Source organism: Bemisia tabaci, chromosome 6 (assembly GCF_918797505.1).
Source record: "Bemisia tabaci chromosome 6, PGI_BMITA_v3".
NCBI lineage: Eukaryota > Metazoa > Arthropoda > Insecta > Hemiptera > Aleyrodidae > Bemisia > Bemisia tabaci.
The window spans coordinates 42,491,553-42,517,064 of NC_092798.1; the positions used below are offsets into that span (position 1 = coordinate 42,491,553).

The 25,512-nt window shown below is 40.1% G+C and overlaps 1 protein-coding gene across 1 annotated transcript in view; it reads left to right on the forward strand.

Moving 5' to 3' along the window:
• Positions 1-702: 702 nt before the first annotated feature.
• Obsc (Obscurin) overlaps positions 703-25,512 on the forward strand; it is a 252,766-nt gene continuing 227,956 nt past the window's right edge. Inside the window, exon 1 of the mRNA XM_019050687.2 lies at positions 703-879. The gene's annotated coding sequence lies outside the window, so the exon portion shown is untranslated. The remainder of the gene's footprint in view (positions 880-25,512) is intronic.

Below are 25,512 nucleotides of genomic sequence, written 5' to 3' on the forward strand. Positions count from 1 at the left end.
ACAAACTTAATCCTCCAAAAAATCGGAAAGGAAATGTTCACAAATTTTCCTGAAAATTCGCGATTCGTCGAAGGAAATTTGGCAACACCTGATGGCTCATACGGCGTTCCTCCTCAGCACAGCGGTACACTCCTCGACACAGTAGCAGCGTCTCGCACAGATGACATCTAAGTGGCTGCACCTCTAGTTTATCACCATTCCTGGAGGAAAACCCCGACCTCGCCCAACCCTCCCCTCAATCCTCCCGCAGGAGACGCGAAACGGTGCGCTTTCCAAGCTCGGACACCCGACAGCGCGATATTAATAATCGTTTAGCGAGTGAATCAAACATGCTGGTTAGATAAACGTACGAGTCGCCGAGGCACAGAAACACTCGGCCGTCCCACGGGAGACAGCAGTAACTCCAATTCGGTATGAGCCTCGTGGCCCGTAAGGACGCATGTTAACCGGGACTCAAATTGAGATGCACTTACTGTGGTTTTGCGTGGAGCGGGAGTCTTGCCCATTACAGAAGATCCCAGACCGACGTGCCAATTTGGCCCCGGACCAAGCCCCCCGCTCCACCCCGCGGGGCCCCGGAGCCGTCTCGGTCCCCTCAAGATATGTCACCGTCCCCCGGGGGAAGGGGCGGGGGGTCTTTGCCCCCTCCTCGCCGGCGTTCGGCGTGTAGGTACAGGCCGGAGCGTGCATTTAATAGTTGCGCTCTTCTCTTCATTTGAATTTCTCCATTTTTCGTGGTACCCCGGCGGCAGTTCTCGGCGTCGAGCCCGGTGTTTTCCCCGGTGTTTCCCCGGTGTTTTCCGGCCCCTCGGTGTTTTTGTGGTGTGTTGTGTTGTGTGCTCCCTCCCCCTCCGGCTAGCCTGGTTTCCCCCTCTTTTGGTAAGTTCCTCGCAGAGGCTTCGGCACCAACTTTCTTCGTACATCATACGAGTGCATCATACTGCCGTGGTTAGGAAAAACGCCGTATGAACCTTCAGGCGTTGCCAAATGGACCGCATTGAACAGAAAGGAACCAAGCCACGTCGGCCATTGCCAAATTTAGTTAGACAATTGCATTTTTTACATGAAAGCGGTTGTGTGGATTTTTGTGCGAATTCCAGTGAATTTCTTGCATAGTACGAAGCAAATTCCTTAAAATTTTCAAAGGGATCTATACAAACATTCTCTTGTACAAAATTAAATTGGTCATGTAAAGTTGGCAATAGCTAATGTGGCTTGGTTCCTTTCTGCTTAACGCGGTCCAAATGTCCTTCGATAAAACACGAATTTCTTGGTAAACCTATCAATATCTTCCTTCCAATTTTTCAAATAATTTTGTTCGCCATTTCATTTTAAGCGCCTGAAAATTTCAAGGAAAAATATCCATAACTTTCCTCAAAAATGAACATTTTATCGAAGGAAATCTGGCAAATCTCAAATGTTCATACGGCATTCTTCCTTAGCATGGCAGCATAGCTGTGCATGTTTCATAGTTATAATTTCCTCGTACCAACATCCCATCAGATTGGTCGATAGGTCACTTCCACCGGACCTGGAATCGTGTTTTGGTCGTTAAAATTTACAAAGAAGGAAGGAATGATACCCAGACTTGTCCAAACATCACGCCTCTTAGTTAAACCCTGAGGCACAGTGTAAGACGTCAAGCACTGAAATAGTACAAGTGTGTGCAATGGTTTCTTCCACCTTGGATTCATCAATCATAAATGCTCACATTTCCAACCGTTTCTCCAAGCTCATCATCAGTAAGGTGCCAGGAACAACTCCGCCGCACTGAGGAAGAATGCCGTATGAACCATCCGGCGTTTTTCAAATTTCCTTTGATACACGAATTTCCTGTTAAACTAATGCATATTTTTCTTCCAATTTACAGATAAATTTCTTCACGATTCCACCAAAAAATCCTGAAAATTTCAAGGGAAAATATTCATAATCTTCCCCAGAAATGAACATTTTATCGAAGGAAATTTGGCAACTCTCGAATGTTCATACGGCGTTCTTCCTTAGCATGGCAGAGCTGTTACGGGAGATGACGTCCATCGTCATGTTTTTTAAAAGGACCTAGCTCTATCAGTATTGGACCTACCATTTGTGCACATCACATTAATTTTTGCCCATCTGCTAATTTCAACCGTAAAAAAATTGCGCTTGTTAAGAATTATTGTCTGTAGATCATAGTTCAGGTATGTGAAATCTGCGTGAAATCTGTGAAATCTTGGTGAAATCTGCAATTTATACCTCGACATAGATTAGATTGGATGTATCTTAAATCTACATCTCGGTTAAAACGCATGTTTTTGTGTCGGCAGCAAAGACGAAATTTGTTGGAAGTTTTTTCCAATAATAATAGAGACGGATAGCCAAACGTATAGGTTGTTCCACGTGCATTTTGAATAACGCAAAGGTGGAAAACACCTTGGTTTGGTTGTAACTGAGTGTTGTTTCCCTTGTATAAGATACCGGGCTGGTCATTGGACTCAGATACGATATAGTATGTGTGTTACTCCTAGGAATTCGTTCGCCGCACAGCGGAGCGAGTCAAGAGGAGAGGGCGGACAGAATTTTGAAACTTTAAAAGCTTATAGCTCCGTTTATACAAAGCTTTGAGGGGCTAAAGTGGTTCCAGTGGTGGTTTCTTCATGAAATTTTCCTCTAGAAACACTCATTGAAATTTAAAATGTGACGAAATAAATATCGAAATTTGCAGTTTTAGTCAAAACTTTCATGTCCGACCTCTCTATTTGACTCGATTCACTGTGCGCCAGTTCATCCAACTCTATGCGGCTCAAGAGTGGTGAATTAGGTTGTTTGTATGGCCTAGTTAGCGTGCACTTCCGCCTGAATCTCACGTGTATTTCGGGCCGCGTTCTCTGACTCTTTTTGCCAGAACTCACGTGTTACTCTAGCATGTGTATTTCATAAGAACGAGGGTTCTCCGAAAAATTTTTCTCTGATTAGTTTGAGGTTGAGGACTAATTAAGTTTTATGGAAAATTTTATAATGTTTCTATCATAAAAGTGGTGTCACAAAAGTGTGCACCCAGACGAACGATATTGAGGGATAAGGATAAGGAATCCTGCGATATCTGTCATCCAAAAACAACAACATCAACGAAACTGATCAAAACCTAACCAAAGAATTGCAATAAAATCAAATTAGATTGATTATTGGATAATTTCATAATCAATTTTAATGTTGGCGCGATGAAAATAACCATTCACCCTTGATAAACCACAATTTAGTTATATTTTCATTACTTTTGTTCACATTCGAGGTACCGCCATCTTGATGCACTCATTTGTGACTCCATGAGCGAGAACTAATGAGAATTGGAATTTTTTTAGGCCACTTTCAGCCCAACCAAAAGTGAGATGTCGTAACTCTGGGTATAAAGGGACTCTATATATCATAATATGACTTTGGAAGAGAGTTCTCTTGGATGTATACATTATGCTATTATATTTGATATTTTTCCTGGACAGCATACGACTCGTAACTAGACAAAAACTACTAATATCCATGTTATTTCAGAGATGTGCATGTGAGTCTCCCATCACTTTTATTTTTTTTTTCAACGTAAAACGAAGCAGCATGTGATTCTTTAAAATCGCTGTGCTTTCCATCTTGGCGTGGAAAATCCCTCATGAGAACTTGAGACTGTTGTAACTGGCCCTTTTTGTCTGGAAAAAAGTGAAGGTGGGGAAAGTAACATTTAGGTACGTTTTTGATTAATTTTACCATTTGTATGCGGTGAATCAATGATGCATCTTAGTTTCTAAATCAAAGGATCACAGGAGGGGAAAAATTTTGTTCAAATCGAACGCGAACATTTTCCAGTCAACTTTTTTCCGGAACCGACTCACAGTTGCGATATCCGTAGATTTTATTATCCATATTCTTAATCGAGGACGTTGCTTCTCAGGAAGAGACTTTTGTTTCTATGATCGAAGACTTTGGATAAAGTCCAAATCGAAAACTTTGGTTCTTGTTAAAAGAACCGAAATTCGGCTCTTGTAACCGAAGTTTTCTCACGGAGAAAAGGGATAGGGGTTGAGGGTTGGCAATCGCTTGGGCGACTCGCCCAAACGATACATATATACAACCGGGTTGAGACCCAACTCGACTAGGGAGCTTAAAATTGTGGTCGAGCCCCAATAAATTATAGGTTACTAACCCAACTATTGCAGTACTATCAAAATTTATGGGAAATGGCAAAATCATCCAACAAATAGTATAATCCCTTAGTTCATTGGACTATTTCTGCTAAAACGGAACGAGAGACAGGTGGTGAAGGAGCGGTGTGCTTGTTAATTCTCTAGCCGTAAGAATGAATGGGGATTTTAAAGCGCTAGTGACGTCAGCGGCGACGACCGGGCCTAACGAGTTTAACGATGCTGCATTAACCTTTCAGCCCTGTCCACAACGATCTTGTTACATGCCAACGGCTCATGAGCTTAGTTCCGTTTGATTTAATATAAAATCCCGCTTTTCTATGTCCACTAAAGTAATCACGTCCACTTTTAAATTGTTTCTTATGTAGTTCACCACGAGCACACCCCATCTTTCCAACACGTCTCTAGTTCTCTTTGCCAGAAATACGTCTAATTTGGACCGCATTTAGCAGAAAGGAACCAAGTCACATCAGCTATTGTCAAATTTAATCGGTCGATTCAATTTTTTACAAGAGGACGTTTATTTATGTCGATTTCTTTGAAACTTTCGAGGCATTTGCTTCTCACCATGCAGAAAATTCACAGAAAATTTCCACAGAAATCCGCACAACCGGTTTCACGAAAAAAATTAAATTATCTAATTAAATTTGGCAATAGCTGATGCGGCTTGGTTCCTTTCTGCTGAATGCGGTTCAGTTGATTGTAGTCCCAAGTATGTATTGATCGTAATTTTGAAAATAAACAAATAAATAAAGAAATAAGAATAATTGGACCGCGTTAAACAGAAAGGAACCAAGCCACATCAGCTATTGCCAATTTTAGTCGAGCAATTTAATTTTTTACATGAAAACGGTTGTGCAGATTTTCTCGCAAATTTCAGTGAATTTTCTCCATAGTGCAAAGCTAATTCTTTAACATTTTCAGAAGAATCCGCAAAAACGTTCTATTGTAAAAAATGGAATTGCCCAGACAAATTTGGCATTAGCTGATGTGGCTTGGTTCCTCTCTGTTAAACGCGGTCCAATTCAAGTTTGCATTGTAGAATCCACCATAAAAATCACAGTCTCCGTAAAGATAGCTGAAGTGTCATCGAGACGTTTTTCCAACTCAACTCTCCATTTCACAGACGCAAGAAGGTGTGTCAATCGTTTGTAGTTCATTGGTTCGATTTCGATAGACTGCACACCACGATGAACTGCTTAAATTAAAGCCCCTCGAAAGGGGAGGTGCGGGGGACGTGGCTTTTAGACTTGGCATGGTGATCTAGACCGGAGCCTCAAGAAATGTCAACCATTCTGTTTTCGTCCCAATCTCTGAGGGTGAGGGGGAATAGGGGATCATTGCAGAAGTGGAACTTGCTAACGAATACCAAGTGCTCGAGACCTGACTTCTGACTGTCACAGATAATCCGCGCGCTATTAAAAGTGGAGTTGTAATTCTGTAGTATTGCTTCGACGAATGAGTTCGGTTCAACTCATTCAGGAATGAGGTAGCGGCGTTTTTCTCTGTTAAAATGCAGTTGGAGTAGAATGGAGAATTTGCACGTACATTTTTATTGCCTCATCTGAAAGTGCTTAAATAGCTGATTTCGCAGTATTTTTTAAAAAAATTTTCTCATATACTGGAAAAAAAACATTGGATCTAGAGTCCAGACTCTTGAAAATATTAACAAGAAAAATTTTCTTGATTCAATCAGATTTTTGCTTCAATCAAAAGGAAAAAATCCGCTCAAATTAAGAGGCTTGGTTCTTGATTTAAGCAAAAATCCGATTGAATCAAGAGTATTTTTTCTTGTCGATGTTTTTAAGAGTCTGGACTCTAGATCCAATGTGTTTTTTTTCCAGTGTATGAGAGTTAGTATAAAAATAGATTCAAAAAAGAGAAAATGCACCGCCTAGTGACGTCATCTGCCAGTATTTCCCATTGAAACTTACATGTTTTAGCAGATACGGTTATTTTTTCATATCTCGTTCAATAATTGCTCAATTCATGAACCAAGAGTATCCTTGCGTTCAGTTCACTTAGCAGTTTCCACTTAAACAAGAAATTCATCAAATTTCAGACACCTGCAAATTCTCCATTGACAAGAAGGGGATACCGGCTTTAAGCACGGCTACTATTTTGCCTTCAATTTCTTAAGTAGGCCAGAATACGTTCTCCTTGGCGCTGCAATAGTTCCCCTTTCAAATATGTGTGTCCTTTATTTCCTACAAATCTCGCATCGCAGTTTATTATGCAAACCTCAACTTGATGATTCTCATGCCAACTCAGTTTTTCAAATCAAGTTTCTATGACCAATAATACGAGTGTATAAAAATAACAACCTTAAGTCACTCCCAGATTTTAGGGAGGCAATGTTCCTCTAGCGTACAACATACTGAGTGTTTCAAAAATCATTACGGTGGTGAAAGTAAAACAACGCGTGTTTTTCGATTTCCAAAGTTGAATCCATTTTGGCCTATATTTAATTATTATCTCAGAGGATGAAAAATAGAAGATAGTGTTTGGGATTCATACGCACAAATTTAAGTGTTTTACTCTCTTCTGTACAAAATATCCAAGCAAATTTTAAACAAAAACGATAATTTGTTTTCTTTCTAGAATGAGATAAATAAATAAACTACATGTAGCGAAAAAAAAACGCTTACGGGGGATGCAACAGATTACCCGAAGAGGAAAATTAAATATTAAAGATGGAGGGAGAGAAAGGGAAGTCGAGAAAGAAAAAGACGAGGAGTGAGCAATACGAAATAAACCGCACTTTTTTTTTTAGTTGGAGGCAATATTTTCCCTTAGTACCTATCATAAGACACTTTCAAACCTTCTCCAGATTCGGTGAGGAAGTCTCCAATGAATTGACGCTCTTCGCATCATAATATGCAGCTCATTGTATTTTCTGAGGGATCACTCTTGGACTTAAAACTCAAGCAAAAAAGGTTATTAATTATTACAGAGTGATGCTATCGACAGGCCGAAGCGATTCTGGGCGCCTCTTAACGATCGCTCCCCTAGGTTGCCAAATCTCCCTTAAATTCATTGAGCTTTTGAGCTAAGCTTGAGGGCATAACAGAATCTATACCCATACACAGTGGATCGAGTCGATGGGAGAGATCGGACAAAATTTGGAAATTTTAAAGGCGCATAACTCCGTTTACAAAAAAACTTTGACGTATTAAAAGTGGTTCTACTGGTTTTCTTTGGAAATTTTCTTCTAGGGGCACCCCTTGAAATTTAAAATTTGACGAAATTAACATCATATTTGGAAGTTTTAGTCAAAAATTTCAAGTCCGACCTCTCTGGTTGCTTCGATCCATTGTGCGACAGTGAGGATAGTACGGATCTCAGGACGAAGAGAATTCAAGAAACATTGAATTACCATTTCCTTGAATGGGCATCTTAGGACTTAGGAGGAGAAAATAAAATTGAATAATTAACTTTTTATTTTGTTCGAAGCCGCGAAAAAAGGAAAAAAAAACTGGGGAATGTTAAAATTTTAGGAATTTTACGTAAGGATAAAACATTATCTGCTGATTTTAAATGTTTTATCTACAGAAACAAGACTATTCGATGTAAATTGAGCCAAACCATGGTTCGATTCCATTTAAAATAACGAGAGAAATGAAACAAAAATCATTCAAAAATAGCCTCATGTAAGGTATTTTCCCGAGCCTAAGGGGAAAATATAGTTGGGGGCCAAAATACCTCAAAACCTTAGTTATCCTCGATGACTAAAAATGGTTAAGACGAAAGTCCGTTCACTAAGAAATTTTGACAGGCATATTGCGGTTCGTGGTATTTCCCGTTTAGGTCGTGTAATTTTTTGAAGACATTTAAACTCATAAAACATTTGAGTCCCGATTGTTATACCTCTAATTAAATAGCACTGACAACAATGTGCAGGCCCCTGATACAACTCAGCATTTGGGTTTGTGACCAGCGCTGCCAGAGATTTATTAGTTTCAGACTTTTTACAATAGAAAATCCAAAATTTGGCCAACAATTTGACAGCTCTGCCAGCCGTTGTCGCTAATTAGCCATCGATAATAATTCATCCGAAATTGCATGTTTTCAGCACAAGTTCCTGCCCGTGAAATGACAGCCACAGCGCGCCAAATTGCCCCCTCATCCCCCCACCACCACCTCAACCCCTGCTCTGACCGCCTCCGATACGTTAACTTATTGTTTCTCTTCGTCGGACCCCTCTTCGCCCAATTAAAAAGTGCCACCATTCTTCCCATTTTCCCCCGCGACCCCTTTCTTTTTTCGCTCGAATTTTAAAGGGTATTCATCAGGAAACCCCTATTCATTTTTGGAGCCATAAAAATTGACGTTAATCGAAGATTTCGTAATGACAGTTTTCACATTTAGAAAAAAAAGGGGGGATACCAAACACAGGTTTCTTGTTGAGCACGTGTAATATTTATTGAAAGTATAAGCAAATGGCATTTTCTGATCGAGGGAAGTGGTGAGGGTCAAAAGAAGGAGGAAACCATGATCACTTCCTAGTTTTTGCTTTTTTATCTGCACTCTTGGACTAGACGATTTTACAATTGCATTCACGAAAACAGAGGACCGGTGCGCAAAAGTATACATTGAGACAAGTTACACTAACAGATATCGCAATTTTTTCACTTAATGCCATCATCCTTGATACTCTTTGGTTCCAAAGTGGCTTTTAAAAAATCGTTAAAAATCGATTATGGTGTTTTAGTAGACATGCATTTTCCAGGGTTGCCACGTCTGGAAAAACGTGGAATTGGGAAAATTCAGGGATTGGAATTGCTCTGGAGAACCCTGGAAATAAGGACAACTCGGGGAATTAATCAATCGATCAGGTCTCTCTCAAATCTGAAGATTTATTACTCATGATCCTACATACTAAAAGCCAGTTATACTTCACATTTCTGTAATCGAGGCACATTTGAACCAATTTAATTTTTATACTGTCCTGAGGGACTGCCCATCGAGGACTGCAAAAAAAATACTGTGTTCTTTTATTTTAGTCGTTCGTTTTTAGTAACTTTGCCCTATCATAACCATATTTCCGGTTTCATTATGATTTTGTATATTAGTATCACATGTACAAAAAGGAAACCTTTATGAAAATTCAGAAAATTTAAAGGCTATATGGGGCAACTCTGTTTTTTTTTTGTTTTTTAAACTCCCTCATCAGAGATTTTCTTCTACTTCCTGACATCCAATTCGTCTGGAACTGATACGTCTCGAATCAAAGAAAATTAACGCGAGCCAACAGATGCAATTAATCGAGGACTAACGAACGGACAGACAGACTTTGACGCAACTTACCTAAGTATTCTCAGTACCGTGACAGTAGTTGGCCACAGATTAGCCGATATTCTCCCCAAGGTTTATTTTTCCGAAGCAGCAAAGATGCTATGGGTGGTATTTAAGACTTTCCGCCCTTCCTGTCCAAGACATTCAATACAGTCGCAGCGGCAAGTATAAATAGGCATACCTCTCTGTGTGCGGAGGTCTCAAGGTAATAAGCCTCAGTTGTCAAATTGTTGGAAAATTCAAACCGCACGTGTCGTCCATCCATTTCCTATCCCCGGTAAAATTTTCCTCGACTGGTTTCCTGGAGTGCCAATTTTCTTATTCTAAAGTGAGAAGTGGACGTATTTCTATCAAACGGAACTAAGCGCCAATTTGAGTTCCTTTTGAGGAATTTAGAATCCCGGATAGCGCGATCTGTCAAACAGACCTAAGCGCCATGGAAAAGCATTGCGAGTATAGGACGGAACGAGCCGGACGCCCGATTCCGCCGCCAATCCAAGCCCCCCTCTACCTTCCTCACCCTATGGCACTTAGGTCCGTTTGCTAGAAATACGTCCAAGTATAGAATGAGTCGAGGTCACCAGAGTGTTACGAAATTCATACATTGCGTCCCAAATTGAGTGGCAGAAACTTGAGGGATCGATCCTTTAGATCGGAATCAGACTATTTTGTTCTATGACATTTTTTCGTTTGAGCCATTTTAAGGAGAATTATACTCTTAGAGGAGGGTCCTTAGCCCCACTATTTTTTCCGTTTTTTTTACTATTTCATCACTAAAAACGGATAAAGCGCACAAAAGGACCCTCGTTCCAAAATTGTATGTAATTTTTTTTAGATATTTGTTGCTATAATTTTCAAAAATACATTTCTGGAGAAGACTTGAGGGACCACATTTTCTTTTAAAAGGTCTCAAAAGAAAAAAATTCATGGACTAAAATAGTCTCATTCCGGTCCAAAAAACGATCCTTCAAGTTCATGCCACTCGATTTGGGACACCTTTAAATTCGTATGAATCACACATCTGTGAAAGACAATAATTAATCGAGCGGTTTCATAAGTAAGCCGATTTTCTCTTCTCCTGAACATCGCTTAGTTTTCCATTTTTCGCTGGAAAAAACACATTGGCTCTAGAGTCCAGATCTTGAAAACATTTACAAGTAAAAAATATTCTTGATTCAATCAGATTTAAGCTTAAATCAAAAGAAAATCCGCTCAGATTAAGAAGCTTGGATCTTGATTTAAGCAAAAATCCAATTGAATCAAGAGTATTTTTTCTTGTCGATGTTTTTAAGAGTCTGAACTCAAGATCCAATGTGTTTTTTTTCCAGTGATTGGAAGTTGTTTTGGGTCGAACTGTAAGTCAATTATTCCTCACAGAAGTGACACACTTAGGTAGCAAGGCCCACGAGGGGCTCTATTTGTCCTTAACATACAGTAGTGATATCAAACGCAACGCATAAGATGCAGAACTTCAAAATATTGCGAATTAGGTACATCAAGCTACCGCCGCGCCACCGTGGATTATATGATTCTAATACCTCGGACAGTGAAGATTTGGTTTTGGCTTTCAGTCGGAAAACGCCGAAGGAGTGGCAACAATGACTATTGTCGCGACTAAGTAGCAGTTTCTGTACAGTTTGGCAGGACTGGTATTTACGAATCCCGTCGCGCCAATTTGACGCCACTTTTCACAGCAGGTGATACGCACGGTTGTCGTTCCTCGCTCGATTGGAGACAAATTCCACCAGGTTACCTTGAAGTTGAATGAATTTGACGGAGATTTGGCATTCGCGTTAAAGAACATCCAAATATATTATTTCAAGCATTAGTCAGAGTTTTCACGGGAAACACAACTCTCATAACTCATTGTGACTCTAATTTAGCCACCTCTGCACACCCCGAGTTTATGAAAAAGGCAACATTGTTGAAAATTCGAATTTTCTTGAAATGTTGCCAATGATTTTGCATTTCTGGTGACTGTATGCAACACGGAAATTTCCGTTGACAGTGCAACGGGTGAGTTGAGTTGGTCGTAAAATCTTGTCCTGATGGTTGTGTCTAGTATTTCTGTCAAAAATATTAAGATAACTTCGACACCAAACTTGCCCACTTGCAACTTCTGCAATTTCTCACCCCTCGCCGTCTAACGCGTGACTGCTCTGCCCTCAAGGACCTTTGCTCACAGATTTATTCTATAACAGTCGACAGGGATACAAACCCACTAACCTGCGAAGGTCCCGATTTCTCAACCAAAATTTTGAAATTTTTTTACTCGAACTTTTTACAAAAATGTTTACTTGTATTCAGGATTAAAAATATTCAAAATTTGACGCGAATTTCAAACTCAGATCCATCAAGGTTAAATCCATCAAACTTAGACTCTGGGACTAGTTTTTCCATACCTAAAGAGGTGATTGCACACTCCCCCGACTCTTCTTCTACAAAAAAAGAAAATTTCACCAGGTACAATGCTACATTTCTCTGGTCAACTGCAAAACATAGAGTATGTAACTATTTTGACCTTCCGGTCGTTATTCTGCCTACCCGAAGTTTTGAAGGCGAATTAGGAAAACCAGGCACTTATAAGCTTCAACCAATCTCTTTAACAGCTTTATCAATGATATGTTTGATCAGGTATCTAGACTATTCTTGACTGTTCCTCCGGTAATATGAAATGATATCCATTCTTACTCTCTCGTTTTGTTTTGTATTTCATTAATAATGCCACCACTTTGCCTGATTGTTTCAAATATTTTTCATTCTTTTGGTTTTTTGTTGTTTTTGTTGTTCTCTCCTAATCTAAGGCTTCTACTTAACTGTGGACGGACATACACAGATTTTCAAACATAGTAAAAATTCTTGGAATTTGACCATATTCAATTAAAGGTAGAAATGACAGACTAATTACTAATTTTTCGCGATATCTTTCGCACAAGTGTGTGAAAAGCCTCAGATTTGAGTAAGCGAGGGTTGAGAAAAGAGATAAATAGAAAAATTAGATTTTAAACACCGCAATTACAAGACAGGTGAATAAAAAACACCGAGCCGACCTCAGCAGAGCTATCTCTTTTAAGGTAATAAAAACAGCGACCCTCCATTAAAAATGAACTCGAATCATTATACTTGATTTTATTGGTCGTTAAAGTAAAATAGGTAACCCTTTCCGCACTAAGGCTTTAAATAATTTAATAGTCTGTATTCGTGATAAATCTAATTTACCGATTAGATAATATATGCTGAGATGAGACCATTTCTGAAATCAAGGTTGCCTTTCTAGATTCGTACCTGAGGAATCTCTCATTTTATATTTATAAAAATGAATTCCTGAACAAACACAGCATTTTTATCAAGTTTTTCCAGTTCTACTCCTTTCACGTGTGCTTGATACGGTAATGGCCGGACAAACAACTAACAAAGCAGTGGCGCGGCGTGCTTTACGATATATCTATCGTTATGTCATCCTTAGCTAATTTTTTCATTCACATGTCACTCGCACTGAGAGAAATGTTCCTGTTGAATATACCGTGACAAGAATTCCCCGTTGAGTCAACCCAAAATCTATTTAAAGCGACCGAATGTTTCTTTCAAATTACAAGTACACCGTTCGAAACGAGGAAATCTCCTGGTGTCCCAACGAGAAATTTCTTATGCGGCGTATTTAACAAAAATTCCTATCGATTTTATACAGACAATTTTTCTCGGTACGGTTCCTCTCACTAAACGCTATGCTTCTCCAGTCAAAATTTTGAGGTCGAAAAAAGATATTCCTGACTTTGTAAAACAATGCCTCAAGAGTAGGTAGCTTTCTCATCGAGTCTCTAAGCGCCTTGTAGTTCAAATCCTCCATGGGACTTAGACGTTTAGTATTTGTTAATTTAACAGAGGGTGCTTTTTTCCACTGAAATGGACCCAGGCTTTTTTTAAAACGTCGCAAGTTCGTGGATTTGTTTGTGGGGCCGGCAGCGCTGCCTCTGAGTCAGCCAACTTGAATGAGTCAGTGCCCGCACGGTTCTCTCTGGGCTGTTTCCGCCATTATATCAGACATTAATGTCCGCTGAAGCTGTTGACCTAGTCTTCTCAATGACCCCACTTCCCTCCCCCTCCCCGGCCACTCCGCCAAATCTCGTATTTTTCTCATTTCCGTCTGCTGTAGACTTTCCACATTTGGTGGTTGTGTGTCCCAGGGTGCTGGATTCTGCATCGGCACGTAGCTACTCCTAAAGGAACACTTCTGCTCCGATACGGGAACAGGAATGTTACGCTCGTATTATCTGGCCGTAATTTCAGCCTGGGGAGGCTCGTAGGGCTGGCTTTTGTCAGAAATGCATTCTTCGGTATGGTTATGAATACGGATGCTCTGATTTTCAGCGAGGAGTATGAAAGGGCGAGTGAAGAAAGTAGCCCTGAGACTTGAGAGTCTTAACTGCCTGCATCAAATGTTCATTCTCGTTTCTATTCTCACATTAATGAGTACATTTTGGAGATATCATTTGCTTCCGTCGTACTCGATAGAAATTACATCGAGCCTCTTTTTGTTTTCCCCTAGGAGTTCATTTATTGAAATTTCATTGAGCTGCTCCTGAGGCGCTTGCGCCTAGGAGGCACAGGACACTATGGGTTACTTTTGAGTAATCTGAATACTGATATGTAAAAAAACTAAAAGATTCGCTCTTATTTTTCTTACTGATGTGTAGTTCGTCCACAAGTTACCCCACTTTTCCTCTCTCGTGCTCGGTCAGCGAACCGCCAAAATAATTTCATGAAAGCATCAACACATTGTAGACTCGCTCCGAGGTCCACACAAATTTCGCGTCGTGCGTCAACGGTGACTTCTTTACGGCACGCAATTACATCACGACATTAATCCCGACTAAATGATTCATCTCGCTCCCGCAAACGTCGAGTGATAAGTCTCGTTCTGTTGGTTTAAAATCCCATTACGACTTCGGGTACAGACTCTTACACAGCTTTATTTCATGCCTCGAATAATTGCCGCGAGCGGAGTTGCAGAAGATCAAAGAGCGTGTGATTTTTATTATGCACACCTAATATCATAATCCGGGGATTCATCTTTGCTTGTCGGGTTTTGACGCCATCGCGCGGGCCGTGCGAGGTGATTTTAAGTGGAAATTTTGCGATTCTATGAATGATTCGAACCAGTGTTTGAAACTCACAGGCGCCAACGCGCCAAATGCGCCTAAAAAATCGGCTATGGCTCCTAAAGAATGAAGGCTCTGCACCAACGTCGGCCCTAAAAATTGCCCCCTAAAAATCTGAAGTTTCATATCAGGTGATTATTGGAAATTTTCAGCACTACAAGTGAAAGCTATTTTTATTCTTTACGATTTCATCCTTTGTGCTTTTGTCTTCCCCAAGTTACAGGTACTTACTAATTCTGTTAGGTTAGGTTAGGTTATAGATTAGGTTAGATAGCTTATGTTAAAAAATCTTCAATGGCGCCTACAAATCGGGATTGTTGCGCCTTTTGGCTCCTAAAACTCAAAGATGAGTTTCGAACACTGATTCGAACGACGCACAGTGGATCGCGTCAGTAGAAGAGGTCGAGCATGATTTAAACACTTTAAAAGCATATATTTTCATTAATATGAAATGTGAATGTTTCAAAAGCAGTTTCATTGGTTTTATTGTAAAAATTTCTGTGAAAAGCACCCCTTAAAATTAAAATTTTGACAAAATAATCGTAAAATCTTACAATTTTTGTGAAATATATCATGTCCGACTTCTTCCAAAGATCCGCTCCACTGTGCGACGGGAGGACAACGATTTAGTTCTTATCCGAGGGATAGTGCCTCCTCCGTGCGGGTTGATTATTAAAATCGATAGACTAATTGATCGACAAAGAAGACAAAAGGTAAATGGAGCCATCCTACGGATGGAAGCGAGTAGTTGGAACGGATGAAAGGGATAGGTAAAGACTAACTAACGGCAACCCACGAGAGACCCTATTGTTAGTCCCATCATGTTTCTCCTTTGTCTGTACAAAAACGCACCAATTTTAATTATTAGGATTGCTCCATTTTATCTTTTCTTCTTTGTATGAATAGACAGGCTATATAGCTTGTCTATAAATTTCAATAATCAGCCCGAGACGAGATATCGACGGTGAAACTACCAAACCACGTATCTCGGTTTGCGACGTCGCGGACTTCCTGTCATACTTTATTTTTTTAATGAAAAACTACTGAACGTCTAGTCTTGAAAATGTCTGTGATTTTTCCTCTTTGTGTGGAGAAAATTCTGTGAAAATTTCAAGGAATGATATTGATTTGGTCGACTTCAAAAAAATAAAATGCGAGCGTAGATTTTTAAACACCGCAAACGAGATACGTGGTTTGGTAGTTTCACCGTCGATATTGAGAATATCACATGCTTATATAATATGAAGGCTCTTCTTAAATATCTAACTTTTAAATTTTATACCTAAACGTCACGTTGATAAATCTCCAAATAGAATTTCCTCTTATGTAATTTTTAATAGAGTTTGAAAAAAATGGTTAACATTTTCAAAAATATGGTCGCTGCCGCACCAGAGACTGCTGCCGCTCCTTTTACATTTTTAGCCGAATTTTCGACTTCAGTATCCAATCTTCACGTCAAAGAATCTACGAATAGGACTCCATCTTATGTAGGTTTCAACATTTCTTTACATTATTGAAAAAAAACGCTTTTTGAAATTTTTTTTGAAAAATGCCTATTAACGATCACTGCCGCCAGTGACTGCTGTGATAAAGAGTCTCCTTCAACTTTTGTTACCTGACTTTTGACTCCAGTACCTAATCTTTACGTAAAAAATCCACGAATAGGATTTCATCTTACGTAGGTTTTAAAATTTCTTCAGATCATTGAAAAAATTTCTGATAAATCTTGAAAAAAGCCTGTCTCCTAGTTGCTATGTAGATCGAAGGATTCGTTCGCAAGGTGTATCGATGCACCGCGACCGAGTGGGCCTGCTTTGAAGAGAGCCCATCGCCCATTTAAATTCGGCTCCATGGAGCCGACCGTAGAGGGGAGACCGAGACGTATTAATAGAGGAGTGAAGTAAGACAGTGGGTAAGGTCATTGTTCTTAAGCGTGGCTGTTGTTGATTTATTTTTAATATGCCAGGGCAATAAAGGGAGTTCCCGATCCCCGATGCAGAGGAGCTAAAACTGGACTCGCCGTCTGTTGACATGCCGTGATCTATTGGGATTTGATCGATCGGATTTCAACGGTCCGCGGGAACGTTCGAAAGTCGGCATGCTAAGCGCGTTGCCTACCGCGCCGGGCTGGAATGCAGCTTTTCAGTCCCGGTGCCGTGAGGAAAAATAACACAAGCTAATTGCAAACACTTATATCGTCACCTTCCGGCCAAAGTATTCAAATTTCCGCCGCCGTTTTATTTTTTTACAGAGAAATTGTTCAACGAAGCTGTCAGAAAATTTCATCGAATTTCCTTTAGTACTGCCCTGGTAAAAATTGGCAGTAGAATCTGTGTTCCAAAATACCATAGAGCTACGGCCGGCTGTAAGATTTCCAGTAGCTTCTATAGCCGGCTACACAATTGCTTATAGCCTTTTATATAGCCGAACTAAGCAACTCACAGTCCGGCGATAAAGTGTATGCTAAACATCACTAATTACGGATGCTAGGACTTAGTGAGTTTTTGGACCACTGCTCTCTTTTTGGGCCGTAGTATCTTGATTTATTTTGCGAGGAAAGCTCCGTACTTTTGATGCGCCGTGGCACGCTGCGGTGCGGCGGGCGGGCATCCAGCGCGAAACGCGCATTGGCGCCTACAAACCTAACAGGGATACTTCACGCGTTGCGCAATGCGTGAAGTATCCCTGTTAGGTTTGTAGGCGCTAGTGCGTCGCCGCCGCTCCGCTTTGTGTTAGGCTCTAATATTTAATCTGGGGGAGCCAGCTTTATTCAACTCATGATTTTGAAATGTTTGCACATCCTGTATGGATTATTCTCGTTTTAATTGATGGAAAAAAATATGTACTAAAGGAAAATATAACGTGTGTTTTGTAAATATTAAGGTGGTTCCGTATCAAACTTAATGATTTCCAAAGCACACGAATTTCTACACAATTTCTTATAGCCTTTTATAATCGATGGCGAAAAAGCAACAGCCAGGCGATAAAGTGTAAAGCCCGGCTATAGGAACTATAATCCGGCTGCATAATTTTTTATCGCTTCGTATAGCCCGGCAGTATGATTTTCTCCGCATTCTACAGCCTGCTATGTGATTTTCTGTAGCCTTCTCTAGCCGGCTATAAGAATTCCTATGGCATTTTGAAACGCAGCTCTTATCGCCAATTTTTACCAGGGTGCCTTTAAAATTCAGTGAAATTTTCAAACAAATTCAACCAACAATTTCTCTGTAAAAAAATATAATGATGGCGTGAATTTTAAAATATCACATGGCATTTGTGATACCTTGATCGGGAGGTCACGATATTTGGTTTATGAGTTGATTTTCAGAGCTCCCGTCGTACAATTCATTTGCCTGGTAAAATTGAAGAAAACACATATTGCGCAGAGCTTCAATTCAAACCTCGTCTAAGGATAAAGTAAAATTCGATTTATTCAACTCTAAAAGCCATTGATATTCTCCAAAAATTGTGGGGGAAGCCGTAAAAACACTAAAAAAAGTTCGATCACATAAATGGAGGTTCGATCCTCTTGTTCCATATCGATCAAACACTGCGCTTTATCAAACCGAACTCCCGATTCGTCAAACCAAATGTTCGGTTTATGTGATCGAACTTTTGGATTCCGCCGCATCAAAAGAGATGTTCCGGTCGCACGTATCGAAAGTTTGGTTCGAAAAACCGTGTAGTCCGTTAGACGTGAGACTCCAATTGGACTGAGTTAAGCAGAAAGGAACCAACCCACATTTTGGAAAAAATTGAGTTATGGGTGGTTTTCAACTCAACCACTGCTCTACTATCTGTTGCCAAAAATTCAAAGTTTTTGTTAGAGCAAATTTTGCAGAAATTGAACTTGAAGTTTATTTTTTACATTGAGTAGTATGCAGGAGCCAAACTTTAAACGTCTTTTTCTCGGTTCGATCCCGACGTGGCTTGGTTTCTTTCTGTTTAACTCCGTCCAATTATCATACAATCTAACTTTTTTCTCTGCTGCGCATGGAATATCTAGCTCAGCTCAGCCGGAAAACCGCTGCGCACCCTTGAAACGGAACGGGAAGCAATCTCCGCCGCAACCAAAGCTCAAAGCTCGCGAAAGCTCTCTCGGCCGCTCGACTGCGGAGAGAGGAATCGCAAGAAAAATGAGCAGTCGACTTAATCGGATTTGCGCCGGCTAACTCGAGGCCGGGTCGGCTTCCACGGGAGAAAACTCCCGGAGGAAGAAGGGACCGGGAGGTGGGGCGGGGGGCGATGTCAACGGTTATCGTTCCTCGTGTCAAGCACAATAAAAACGCATTTCCGGCCGTGACGGACATGTCCCGGACCCGCAAACCGCGGTCACCCAGTCGGATGATCACGCAAACGCGCCTTGTTTGCGTTTCTCCCCCGCCTCCCTACTCCCCCGCCTCCCTGCTCCCCCGCCTCCCTGCTCCCCCGCCTCCCTGCTCCCCCGCCTCCCTGCTCCCCCGCCTCCCTGCTCCCCCGCCGCACAGTGGATCGAGTCAATATGAGAGGTCGGACAAACTACAGAGACTTTGAAAGCTTTTAACTCCGTTTATACACAATTTTGAGGTTCTCAAGTGTTTCTAAGTGTTTATATTTCAGAAAAATTGTGAATAATTTTCCTTGAAATTTTCAGACTATTTAGATCAAATACAAGCAAAATTATCTTAGAAATTGGCAGAAAAATATTTAAAAATTTTCCTGAGAATTAATGTTTTGCCAGAAGAAATTTGGCAACGTCTAAAGGTTCATACTGCGTTTTTCCTAAGCACGGCAGAATAAGAGACGTCGGATAAAGTTTGGAAACTTTAAACGCTTATAACGCCGTTGATACAAATTTTTGATGTTCTAAAAAGGACTCCATCGGTTTTCTCGTGAAACTTTCCTTCTTGAGCACCCCTTAAAATTTAAAATGCGACGAAATAAACATCAAAATTTGCAGTTTTTAGTCGAAAATTACATGGCCGTCCTTTCCAATTGATTCGATCCACTGTGCGACCCTCGCGTTGTTTTGCATGGTGGGTAGGCGGGTGGGTGGACAGTAAACTGTCCGCTCGAGGAGTTGCCCGATTTTAGGAGTGGGTGCTCCCGTCGGATGAGGGGATTTGACATTTGGACGGCTCATCGCGTTTTTTGTCGAGCCATGACCAGAGGTTTTGAAATGAAATCTCGTTATGCATGGAGAGTTTCATAATATTTGTTAGATTTTTTAGGGGATGAGTATATGCAATTCATAAACTGAAACCGAGATCTTGACGAGAGGCTTAAAAGTTGAACTAAGGTGATTTTTTTCCCTTTCTTTCTCTCCTCCTCTCAAAATTTTAAAATGGATTATCTTTATATTTGGGCATTTCACAGCCTTTCGAGTCACTCAAAAAAATTCAGTTTTTTATGAAAATAATACGTCACTAAATTTGCAGCACTCCCATTTGAAAAGGTTAATTTCAAATTTCCACTAAATTTATTTGTGGAATTATTTTGTACCTCTAGCCGCAAAACAGCCAGAACGTGTCAGCTATATGCAGCACCAGAGGGGAATGCGGCATGGTGGCAGGTGTTACATATTGTACTTCCGAATTTTTTCACACATATAGAGACCTTCCTTTGCATATTCAGATAGTGAATAGAAAGAGAATTTTTATATTTAATGATTTTGAAAAATATCCTCTTATACTGTGAATGTCCACTGCTTCATGTTCAAAATGACGGTTTTCCATTTTTCTTTTTCATTTTGTGTCCAATGGTTTGACTTATTCTTTCCCTTTCCGATGTGTTGATCATTGAGACCTCATTGCTTTCCTGTCGAGTGACGTGGTGGTAGACAAACCCTATCGCCTGATTTCGTTTACTGGTCAAGGGTCTTAGACAAGCTGTCGATCAAGTTTCAGTGCTAGGTCTGCGGGAGGGGCAGGGTAGGGTTTCTCTCATTTTTTAAAGTTGGAAAAATTCAAGTTGCACTCGCTCTAAATACTCTATGATGTGTCAGAATCGAGAATCATTTTGAGATTTTTTTTAAAAAAAAAAAAAAAATGTTGGAAATCTCTGAAGCGCCTGAAACGGCGCAGGTCTATAAATTGGTACTTCGGCATTAGTATGGTAAATTTCTCACGGAAATTACCAGTTTATTCCCTTTGGACAAAAATTGAGTCCGTTTGGCCGCATCTACAGGTGGAAAGCTCAGTAAGGGAAGGGAAGACTGCCGTGCTAAGGAAGAACGCCGTATGAGCCATCAGGTGTTGCCAAATTTCCTTCGTAACACAACAAATTTTAGGAAAATTTGTGAATATTTCTCCTCCGGGATGTCAGAATATTTTGTTCGAAATTTGATGTAAAAAATCTGAAAATTTCAAAGCAAAATATGCATAACTTTCCGCAAAAACAGACATTTTATCGAGGGAAATTTGGCAACTCTCGGATGTTCATTAGGCGTTTTTCCTTCGCACGGCAGAAGACGTCGTAACATTTTTAAGGAATAGGAGATCCGATCTTGCAACATGGCTTCGTCAGCTGCGAAGCCACCAACACTTTGAGAGGTGCTGGAATAGGGGAGCGATGGATATGGAAGATCACGCCCGAGCTACGAAGCAAAAAGCGCATATCTCCGATCAGTTTTCACGTGAGATACGCGGTTACTCGGGGGCGGAGTCGCGGCGGGAGGGGCGGGGATAATTTTCGGCATCCGCACTCAGCCTACGCGAGGAAGATTCGCTGATGCGTACGCTTTCCATAAAATTGAAATTGCTCTTGAAACTTTAATCAACGATGTTTATAACAAATCAGAGAGTCGGCTAAAATTAGATTTTGATTAAGACGCTCCGTTGCTCACGTTTGCGTTTGAAATAAAAAGCGAGGGCGCCGGCGAATCGAAGATGTGATCGCGGATCGCGAGTCCTCTTCCTGGTACCGACTTTTATTTCCGAGAAGTTTCGTTTCCCCGGCGAAGGAACGTAACTCCATTCCAAAGGTATTGGCGGATCCAGCAAATTGGTAACATTGTCTGTTTTCCATTTAAATCTTCGGAAATTTACTTGGAGCAAAAAAAATCTCGTGCGTGGGACCCGAAGTTTAGGTCATATGGATCTCTGAAGTTTTTGGATTGAGCATCTGAACACTTTAAGTCTAGCTGTCGAGGTTCGGATCACACCTCTGAAACTTCAGTTCTTACATCTGAAGTGTGAGAACCAAAGTTTTTCGGATGTGAGAACCCAAGTTTTTCGGATGTGAAAACCAAAGTATTTCAGATGTAAGAATTTAAGTTTCAGATGTGTGATCCAAACCTCAGCAGCTGGACCTAAAGTGTTCAGATGCTTAATCCGAAAACTTCAGAGATCCATATGACCTAAACTTCGGGTCCAACGCACCAAGTTTTTTTCTCCGTGTATCGATTCCTTGGACGGGGCAGGTGCTCCGACAAGAATCGATTATTTAGCATAAGTTGAAATGGAGGAAATTAGGTGTTGCCAAATTGCTGGATCCGTCTCTGGTTGCAAAATGGGCTGACGATTCAGTCTCTTAATAGAGTACAGGATGATCCGGGGTGAAACGACCAGACTGCAAGAGAGTAGAATCAAATAAGTTTTGCTCTTGGAGCCATCGTTTTGTAAAAAAGTGACTTTAGTTATTTCAAGATTTCAGGATGTTTTCTGAAGTCCTCATACTCTTGGAAAGTCGATTTTAATAGTGGTCAATCTTCTTTTTCAACAGAAAAAATTTTTTGGCCTCTTTTATCGCTGGAAGTTAAGTTTTTTTGTCCGTACCGTAGACCAATTAAACAGGCTTGTTTTTCTATCAATACGTGCGATAATAATACCGTTTTAAGTTTTTTTGCACTCAATGAGATATATTCTTGTAGAAGAATAAAAAAAAATTCCTTCAAAGTTTTTACTTCCAAAATTTAGCACCCAAATTGCTCTAAAGTCCGATTTATAGAATTTTGCGCCATCATTTTTCTCCCATAAAAACCGGGAAATGTAATTATACGATTAATTTTAATTAATTTCTTTAGAACTAACTTAGAAGATGTGGTAGACAACTTTTTTAAAGAATTTCTACAGGTTTGCTCTTTTTAAAGCTACAAATTGTACAATTTTTTACTGGTCTACGGTACAGGACAATAACGTTACGGTACGGACAAACGGGCTGCGGTAAGGACGAAGAGGCATTGGTAAATATTACTGTATGCAAGGGCCGAATTATAAAGAACTGAAATTCATTGGGGAATAAACTGCTAAGTTATAGCATAGCTTATAAGTGCCACTTTTATAAATAATTACAGGCAATAAAGGTAAAAAGAGTAAGTAAATCAGTTTTTCAAAAATAATGAACTGCTTTTATTTTAAAGTAAACGCATTAAATAATTAGGGACAAATCTTAGAAGCTGAGTTCTTAAAACAAGCTTGACAACGTTAGAACGTTTCAGGTGCACTTTTACAAAATGAGAAAGAAAACAAAAAGGTAAATTTATCGAAAATGTGGTCACAAATCACCTTAAATAAATATTTAAAGGACAATAAGAAAAAAATAAGTTAGATATTAACGAATAAATATTAAACAAATAAATTGCTATGAACTTCAGACGAAAAAGAGGACTCAAAGTTCTAAAAGAAAAAATGAAAAAAATAAAAAGATGGCGATCCTTATGCAATCATCGAAAAAAAGCCTCCTTCTTCTAAGTCGCGTCGTACTAAAAAAAAATACGTCTCTCTTTTTTTTTAAAATTCCAAATTTTGGTGTTAGATAAAATAAAGTAAAGTGGGATGATCTATCAAACAGCGCACCGATTTTTGGATGACTTTCGCATTTTGTCCGTACTTACCGTAGACCCGGCCGCATCGCGCGTCAGCTACGGGCTACGGTACCGGACGGCTACGGGCTACGGTACGGACGGCTACGGTGCGGACAAATCGTGTGATTATTGGCAACGGTGCTCGGGCATATTCACGCATGTGGTTGAAATTCTGGATTTGAGGTTAAGATATCAGAGCGTATCAAAAAATACCAAAATTCGAGAGTTTGAAGTGATTTATGCATTAAAAAGGTAGGTATACGGTAAGGACATCCTAGATGGTCGTTAAACCTAGAAACTCATAAAAAACGGTCAAAATTTACTGTTTCATTGCGGTTTTTTTTCCTCTGCTCGACATCAGCGTGTGATAATCACGATAACACAAAAAAAGTAAACAAAGTTCATAAGTACTGCACTGTAACGGACGAAATGATGCTGAAAAAAGGGGGCTACGGTACAGGACGCGAATTCCGCAGACAAGGCTGCATGACACAAAGACTGTCAATATTTTCACTTATTTGGATGAATATAACTGAAAATAATAAGTTAGGTACAAATTGAGTGTGAATTTACAGCAGAAGTGGAAGTATTTAGATGCAAGATGATGGTTATGAAGCGTTAAAGTTGCGCACTTGAGTCGCAGACAGGCTACGGTACAGGACATTTCAGCTGTTTAGGGCCAAAATTCTGATATTAAATGGCAAAAACTGCCTAAAGCGATGTTGGGACCTGATTAAGCGTAAAATTTTGAACAAATTTAAAAAAAAAAATGTCAGATTTTTCCATTTTGAAGGGCTAAAAAGTTGGCAGACATGGTAGAGCAAAACTTATTTGATTCTACTCAAGAGCGTGTTCTATGGGTCAAAATAAGACTTTTTTGTTATATAAGGTTTTTTCCAAAAGTGCCCGCAGTCGGAACAACGGCCCTCTGTTTCGGAAAGTAAACCGTTTTTCCTGAATTTTGGCAACGGTTGTGAACCCAATCTCATGAAAATTTGTACTATCCTATACCTTCATGCCCTTAATCTACAAATGATCCTAAAAAAATCGAAATCCCAATTTTTCAAAAAAAGGCTCATTTTGACCCATAGAGCACGCTCCTGCAATTTGGTCGTTTGACCCTGGATCACCCTGTATAACTGTGAAATTTTCGTTAGACCTTTGTCTGATATTCGCATGTGATCACGAGAAAAATCAATGAGATTTTCAAATAGAAATGCTCAAAATTCTCCCGGTAAAAATTCAATTTGCGAGGAGAAATTTGGCAACATAGAAATGTAATTACGTTCTTTCGTGAGAGAAACGGCGATTATTTTAGTTCCGTTTTAATCTCATTTTTGAAGCCCTACTCTGAGCAATCGACAGGCTGCCAGTGGCCTTCCCTGTATAAAACTAAGAAATAAGCAATAATTCCGAAGAGTTGGGAATATAAAATTATTTTTATACCGTCAGTATTTGAAAACTCTTATGCAGGATTTTAAGCGCAAAGGAAATCCGAGGAAACTTTAAACGGAAAGGTAATAAGAAAAATTGGGAATTATAACGTAAGGATATTTTTATTGTTGTTTTAGTTTTTATTGGTTTTCGATTTTTCATAACTGTTAATGATTTATTTATGTTCCTTGGTGCTTGAGAGCTTGACAGGCAGAGCTGTGCCTTATTTTTTGCTAGAATACTCGTAAGAAGCATTGTTTGATAAAGTGAAATTCTGATTAAAATAGGTCCTCTTGTGGTATATCTCATGAAATGAAGGTGCAGTGCAAACATTTGAGAAGAGTATGGACAACTAGAATTATGTAACTCTTAGAGCCCAAAAGGGCGACCACGTGAAAAACAAAAATTACTAGAAAAATGCCGCTGCCAACCTATCATTAATATAAACTTCGAAGGATTCTGCCTTTTTCTATTTCACTCGAGGGGAAGTGTCCCCTCCCCGGCCCTCTTCCCCACCCGGTGACTGACCTGAGGTTCAGCCTGAACCTTTCCCCTACGTCTGACCGTTCCCCACTCCTCTGTCAATCAAACCATGCTACCGCTTACGCATTGTCGCTCGCCCACCCAAGTACATACCAGGGTACCTAGCGGCCAGCGGTCAGTTGATGATAAA